The sequence below is a fragment of the Adelges cooleyi genome, unplaced genomic scaffold (assembly GCF_023614345.1).
Source record: "Adelges cooleyi isolate 19-005CV unplaced genomic scaffold, UGA_ACOO_1.1 ACOO_flye_CR_arks_rails_tigmint_CR_PRNA_41, whole genome shotgun sequence".
In the NCBI taxonomy this organism is placed as follows: domain Eukaryota; kingdom Metazoa; phylum Arthropoda; class Insecta; order Hemiptera; family Adelgidae; genus Adelges; species Adelges cooleyi.
Window position 1 is genome coordinate 3,519,768 of NW_026096090.1, and position 8,515 is coordinate 3,528,282.

The following is an 8,515-nucleotide window of genomic DNA, read 5'->3' on the forward strand; positions in this document are numbered from 1 at the left end:
ATCATAATAATTATAATATAATATTTGTATATTATTTAAGTAAATACATATTATTTTAAGGCAATGTACCTATTCTTAGATCCAAATATATCAATAATTTTTTCTACATCAATATTTAAATCGTTTTCAATGTACAATATGGATGAATTATTAAACCTGTCTTGCAACATACTAGTAGGTAACCATGTCTTAATTTTGCGCATAGCTGAAAAGCTGCGTTCGCATGTAGCTGAACTAATTGGCAAAGACAAGGCGACTTGAAATAATTTGAATAAGCTGGGAAATACATTTAGGGTTAGAGCCTTTTGAATTTTATCAATATTTATTGCGTTTTTTGAAAAATGTATAACTTTATTTAGCACTTGAATTAAAATTAAATGATAACATTATCAAAAACATTGTTATAATGTTTTGCCGTTTTGGAACTGAAATAATTTTCATAATTTATTCTTATTAATCATTTTAGTTTTTACTCCATTAATTAAGGAATTTATTACTTTGATGAGTGATCAAATAATTGGGGGGGCTATTGATAATTTTGGGGGTGCTAAGCCCCCCAAGCACCCCCCAATCTCCGCCTATGCAATAACTAGGACTCTATTTTGGTAGTTAATTTATTTTTTGGACTATCACAGTATCCTTGAAAGCGATTTAAAAATGTTTTTTCAGCTCTACATGTTTAAGCAGACTGAAAATAACTCGCTTAATTTTGGTTTTAGTGTAAAAGCACCCATTATAAAATTAAAAGAAAACAATATTCCGGAGGGCAAGACGGTTTTCATTATTCCAAGTATAACGCGCAATACATAGTTTAGAAATAACGACTATTTTAACATTTTTAAATGACTGTAAATTTTTAAAAAATGATTTATTTTTAAAAAACGCACCGTCTTGCCCCCCGGAATATTGTTCTCTTTTAATTTTATAATGTGTGCTTTTACTCTAAAACTAAAATTAAGCGAGTTATTTTCAGTCTGCTTAAACATGTTCTTACCACTGAAAATCACCAGTGCGACGCAGTCTTAATATAGTTTATTGTGATTATTTATACCCTTTATATAGATTTTTATAAAAAGTATAAATACTTATTAGGGTTATATGGTGGTATCTGTGTATATTTTTAAGACTACGCAGTGAAATTCCCATCGACTAAATGCCGTGCACACTCATGTTTACTATTTCTACTTATCAAATACTTGACAAATTATTATAGTTCTAAATTAATGGTTAAAATTCTATACTGTTATCCATAATAAAATATGCACACATATGTATGAGCATAGACACTTATAATATTAGTGTATTGTAATATTATATAAGCTTATATGAAATATTATTCTAAAACAAAATTTATAGCAATTTATATCCATTAAAACTTTTAAAAAAAGTGAATTTTAATTTTAAAAATTGTGTAAGCACAGCGCTATAACAGCTTAATTGTTTATGAAAAATATTATATGTTTGAACGATACTATGTAATATATTTTGTACTTAATATCTTTATACGATGAAAAATAACCCTTTTAATTTGCGTAAAGAAGATACTTTTTCAAGTTAAATAGTTGTATCAAAACCTTGAAACGTTCCAAGGACCATGATCATTGTACATTTTTCGTACAAAATATCGATCAAGGTTAAGTTATTAAAAACGAAATTAATATACATCATTATTGTCAGACAAATGAGCTGCGGAAAAACCACGGTCAGTATATTTTTCCGCATACTGTCATCGCGTGTCGGATTTGTCCGGTCTGTTGAGTTTGACAAAATGTAATTACCATTCCAAAACTTTATTAGAATATAATCTATTTTAATTTGGTTAGAAATATATAAAGTTTTACAGCCGCACACCTAGTCGTTCCTAGTTCGCTCGTAATGCGACCGGTCAGAAGGAAGGAATAATAATAAGAACGACAATTTTATTCAGGTCGTGGCTACCATAATATGAAGTGAAAGTGGTCTCAGCCGTCCCACGAGTCTGTTTAATAACAATAATGACGTAAAAATATATAACACCACAGACGAGCTCACACATGTAGATGTAAATTAATTGTTTTTTTTTTGTCTCGCACATCTTATTATTTTCCATTTTTTGTAAAACGTTATTCACAGATATTATTTTGTTCGACGCAAGAACCCTTTTTTTTTTTTTGTTATCTAGTTCAACTCGGTTCTAAAAATGTTTTACCCCCATTTCAGTAGTTTGGAAACGTTCATAATAGTATTATTTCCATTATATTTCGATGGGTTTTGGCAAATACTACATAAATGCCGTTAATACTGAATGTAGTCTTTTGTGGTCAAAGAAAATCGGACAGTCGACAACAAAGCGAACGCCTTCTGTAGACAACCCAAGTTTTTTTTTAAATGTTTGTACAGTACCTGTTGCATACGAGTATGAACAATAACTATCGGTGGAATATTCATAGCAGTAAATGTGTTGTCCGTAGGTCAAAGAAAAATCATTACCGACTATAACTTAACTCTTTAAGGTCAGGTGTATGTTAACCACTTTTCTTATGAACCTTGAGGGGTGGTGGTTAGTGTAGATATTCATTTATTTTGGTATACATTTTTGGCGGTAGTTAGTAGTGATGACCGCATTAGTCATCTAGCATGTGTCTTAAACCCATTCTCCCAAGCAGGCGTCCGTACTAGGCCTTCGAGCCTACTCCCGGACATTAAAAACCATATGCAAAAAAAAAAAAATCACTAGAGCGTACGATTACTTATTATTTTGATTATGTATATTAGTAGCCTACGATTTTGTTTTATCATTTTTAACTTGTCCCTTAAGAGTCTTTTATTTGTGACATTTCATGTCCTTCAAAAAGTTAATGACAAAAAACACATACCTAGTAGAAAACTAGTAGACTTTGTAGAATAAGATAAAATGATTTATATTAAAACAAGCTGTCCCGACCCGGCGTTGCCCGTGTATTAGAATAGACACACAATCAGCTGATCGGATCACTGTATCCCTGTGGTATGAAAAACCATAGAGATGTATTGATACTATTGATAATCATAATTAATCATTTTAATTAATTAAAAATTAAAAACATGTTCTATCGGATCAAAAATAGTTTACGTCCTATTCTCAGGCCTACTGAATATACATACAAAATTTCATAAGAATCGGTCAAGCCGTTTCGGAGGAGTTTTGTTACAAACACTGTGACACGAGAATTTTATATAAAGAGATTTAACTAAATTTATTTTTTAAAAGGTGTTTTATTCAAATGCCACAATATTTAAAATATTTTTGTTTTAAAATAAATCAAATACTATTGAGTACTATTTTCTGGGTAAAAACATTAACAAGAATTATGATGTCATCCTTTGTATAGGCAATGTAAGTTCAGACTTCAGTGGGTTGGTTTATATATTATATTGTAAGTGTAATTAATGTAAAACTTATTTTAATTTTTAACAATGCTAACTTTATTAGTATTAGCTACGTGGCAAACTCTTTTGTACCGATTAATGCTACGGTGTATAGTCCTTACCACTTGATAAATCTGAGGAGGACTAGTTTAATAGTCGATAACCTCTACTGATCGGATTTGAATAGAAAGATGCATCAAATGGCTAGTTTTTGTACACATTTATAGTATAGTTTCAGTTATATACGTACACACTGTGTGCCACAAATAACTCAATATTTATAAAATGGAATTATTATTTTTACCATGAATACAAATTACAAGAATAATACATTTAATATTGCTTCTAAAGTCTGTATTATAATATGAATGCTAATTTGATATCACAAGTTTATGTAACATTACATTATTCGTTCTGGATGTTACTGTTTAATAGAATAAATAAATAAATTATAATATTGTTTTTGCGAAATGAAGGCTTTTAGTGGTGCTGGCTGTTTGTTTTTTTTTTTGGTGCCATATACAAACGATAGAACTGGAAATGTTGTTGAAGGTTTCGTATTTGAATTAAATTTTGTAATCACATACATTTGTCTTTTTCTTATAGATTTTTCTGATGTTAATGCCAAACGTTGAATAATATTAAAATACTATTAGATTGGGTGCACATCGGATGGCTGAGTTGCTCTGATGTTTGTTGGCCATCAATTAATTATGAATTGTTATGAAACAGTCTAAACAAGTCACGGTAACTGGACCGTTAACTTAGTTTACCTTAATAGTTTATAGAAATCTAGTGTTTACAAAAATTCCCTACAAAAACACATTGACCGAAACTTATTAAAAATAATTTATAAGCTATATCTACTTATCACACGTGTTCAGCTTATTCGTATTGAGCTAAGATAAATTGATGGGTTTTCTATTACTAAGCACGTGATTAACGATGTTATTCAACCAATAGATGTTGAGACTGTTTATAATATCTTACTCGTCAGAAGTTCAATATTATATCCTTGTTTTAATATGTATATACTTACGCATAATCAATTGTATAAACATATTTTTTACCTTGACATTTACTCAACACTATAAATGAAAAATAATAATAATAATAAGTTTTTGTTTTGTTTGTTAAAAAAAGTATTAGTCATATTTCCTGCATGCGGTAGGTCCAGGTTTAGGAAGATGCATCTTATCCTATAGAATATCATAGTTTAGCTAAACTATAAGTATATTTTTCTAACTTTTAGTAATACTTCAGTAACATTAAAAATTAAACTATTTAATTATTAAAAAAAACATTTCAGTTTTATTAATATATAAAATATAACTTATTATAGTAGTATAGTTAATAATAATACAATTATTATAGATGTAATTGTTTAGTAAAAAAAAAACACAAATAAATGAGGTTAATAACAGATACCAGAAAAATGATTTTTAATTTGCATGTTAACATTGTATTTGATTTTGTCTACAGTTCTAAATATTTATATAATTTATAATGTGACACCATTTATCCAGATAAACTGCAAAGTATATTTGTAATATTAACTTACTCTCACTTGCAGATCATTTCTATTAAAACACTTTGAGCACTTACCATTTAAATGTGAAATAACAAGGGTACTATTTATTTCCTGAATTAGAATCTCGAATTTTCAAATTGGGTAACACCCTCCAATTGTTTTACGGCAACTCGGTTAGTAAATTGAAAGTTTCTCATAATGTGTGTTCAGGACTTACGTTCCTATTAATAATTATTTCCAAAAAAAACCTAATCCGCAGACAGTCCGTCCTGTAAAAATAACATTTGAAATATTTTTCATTAGTCAAAATATAGTAATAAAATATGCGCTTTAAAAATGAATAAACTGTAAAAAACAGTATTCTCGGTCAGCGTATGCAAGTCATTAGTACAATATTCGGGTCGGATTGAAAACGAGCGGTTGTATGGTGAAAAAATGTTTGAATACATTATGATTGATCATTGTCTTTTTTTGTTATTGTTGTTCGCTATTCGTCATTGCATTATATTATAATTACTGTTTTAATCTAACAACAACAATAGACCGTAATACTCATTCGATCGGTTATCAAAATATGTACCGTATAGTAGTAGAAATAATAAATCATTATTATTAAACGGTTACACACAAGCATAAGCGTACAACGGAACAAAAACGAAAGCTGTTTTTTAGGCTAGTGAAATGGATCGCGATGGCCAAAGAATAATAACCGAGTGTTAGCGTTGCAGTTATATTATACAATAATAGCTGATGTGAGTGGTGTGAGGTCATAAATTACCGGAATCCTAGTGTGCTCGTGCTTGCTCTATATGTACAGCAATAACTATTATCATTGCAAGTGTCAAATCTCAACAATTATCGCCGCTGATCGATTTCGCACGTTTTTGCGTTAACCGAAAGACGAACTAGTCAAGACGTTGCAGCGATTAGTATTGTCAACACCATATAGGTTCGACTATACATATATATATATATATTATTATTATTGACAATTACCAATTGCGATAATTTCTGGATCGTTTGCCCAGAGAAAAAAACACCGTAGTTTGTGATCAATGATCACTATATACTATAGTGGTTAGCACCCAGTGTTATATAGCGCATTATTGTCCATACTGTGCTGTACGTTGTTTCTCGTTGGTTAGGCGATTCGACAAGCAACAGTCTTGTATTGAATAACAATAATTAATAAACCCATCTGTTTGAAAAAATCTGACTGGTACCTACACCGCAGTGTTATGTAAATTGTATATCAGGATAATTGTAATATAAGCATATAACTCATTGTTGTAATTTTTTTTTCAATGTAGAATGTCGCTGGTGTGTTTGTGAGATAAACATTGGAATAACGATTTACCTGCATATTATGAGTGTTTTTTTACTATGTAAATTTTATGGTTTTTTTTTTCATGAGCGGGATGCGACGTCAAGGACGAATTTGGCGTTCGGCTAATAAATATTTTTTTTATAAACCCCATTAATTGTTGTTGGGTTTTCTTCCTTTTCCAGTATTACACACTCAGACAAATCCATCAAATTATGTACCTACAGACACGGTTGTGAACATACTCGAAGCAGTGCATTCCCATTTTACTCGTGTAATTTTATACCTTTATCGATCAATGTTCATGAGCGAATGACTGGATAGAATTGATCATAATATGTGGTGTCAGTAGACTAAAATATTTTTATCAGATGTCATGTACTACAAATTGTAATTAGAGTTTTATATTAATATAAGTCAATAATAACATATTTGTATTTTATTATATATTGAAATATATAATGAACGAGTTCTCCGGATCATTTGTATTAAAAAAATCACTTTGTTAGCTCCAGTGCCGGAGTAAACATTTGAAGGTCCCTAGAAAATCATTTTTTAAGGTTTATATTAAATCACTTCTGCTTCTTTTTTTTTCTTAGCGACCATTCACACAGAGCTAACGAAGTGTCTTTGTTGGGATATGGTTATCTGTTATGTTCACAAATGTAATTCGTATTATTTACTTTAATTATGTGTTTATTTATGAGCGTCTACGCGGAAATACACACAGACGATCATAAAATATTTGATTACAACAAATTAATCACAAGATAAAATATAATAACAATTTTTTAAAATTATTACTTCAACAAAGTATGATCAATCAGCAGTGTAGTACACAAAATGTTTTAAAGCGTAAATAATTATTTGATAATTTATCAATTACATACTTATTTTGTAGTATAATGTATTTATAACAAAAATAATATTCTTCTACACTACTATACATGCTATACATACTATTATACATTATGTATAACTCTGATTATTGGCTCTAAAATTTTAAAACATTACCTACTTAGACGAATTAACTAATTAAATATTAAAGACCTTAAAAGAAAATTAAAATATATTATGATGATTTTAAAACTAATAAATATAGTTGGATGTAATAGAAAGAAAACGGGGAATGAGTTATCAAAAGGTAATTACAAACATTTCCCTTCTTTTTTTTAAAAGTCGGGTCAAAGTTTTCAAATCCGATACAAATTAAGCTGACTTTGCAAATATCAGCTGATTATAAAATATGTCGGTTTTCATAGTATAGAAGTAATTAGTAAAATTCAGCTAAAAGTACAAATAGAAAATCGTACCTATTTTTAAAATTATCAATCGACACTTTTTAATATCAGTCATTATAGAATTTTATCCGCAAGACGAAGATAGCGCAAACAAACTACACGCCGTTCGACATTAACGATGTATAGTTACATAATACTTTGTTGTTATACTACTATTATACGTATGTATTATAACTTATAAGCTAGAATAATATGTAGACCACTCACGCGAATGGATATTATGTAGGTACGGAATAGCCGCACGCCGTGCAGTTACTTTACTTACAGTCCATTCCTCTCTCGTTGATCAATGTTTATCGTAATCCAGATATTATGTTTCGTTATTATGATATACATACATAAACACAAAGCCTCAATATATATATATATATATATATATATATATAAACTTAACCTAACCTATCCGCTCGCAGCCGATTTAGACAACATATTTTGTAAATTATAATTATAAATATAATATAAAATCTCCTCAGGTTATCTTAAACCGGTAATTGATGTAATAATACTATTTTATATATATATTATAACACGGGTAAACCGTATATAGACATATTTTTTTCCGCTGTTAGTTTGTTACAAAAATTGGCTACTTGAGCGAATTCTAATGAGCGCACCAATGCAATTGAGGACTACTAGAACAAGTTAATTTTTAACGATAGAAAATTTGTCAACTTATTGTTACTTATATCATTGTTATTATTATTATTATTATTATTATTATTAGGTATGTCAAACTACTATTGAGAACAAAAATTGTAGGTATTGTACATACAATCGAGACCGACAAAATTATTTTACAAAACCGACTTTGTTATCCTCGTCCGTGTTTAATAAGTCGTTATAATTATTGTGCGAGTACCATTAACTAATAGAAACCCTTAAATTAAAAAATATAATCCATACATGCCATGGGCGATGCCGGCCGGCAGACATGAAATTGACATTCGCGTTCACAAGGTTACATTCTCATAA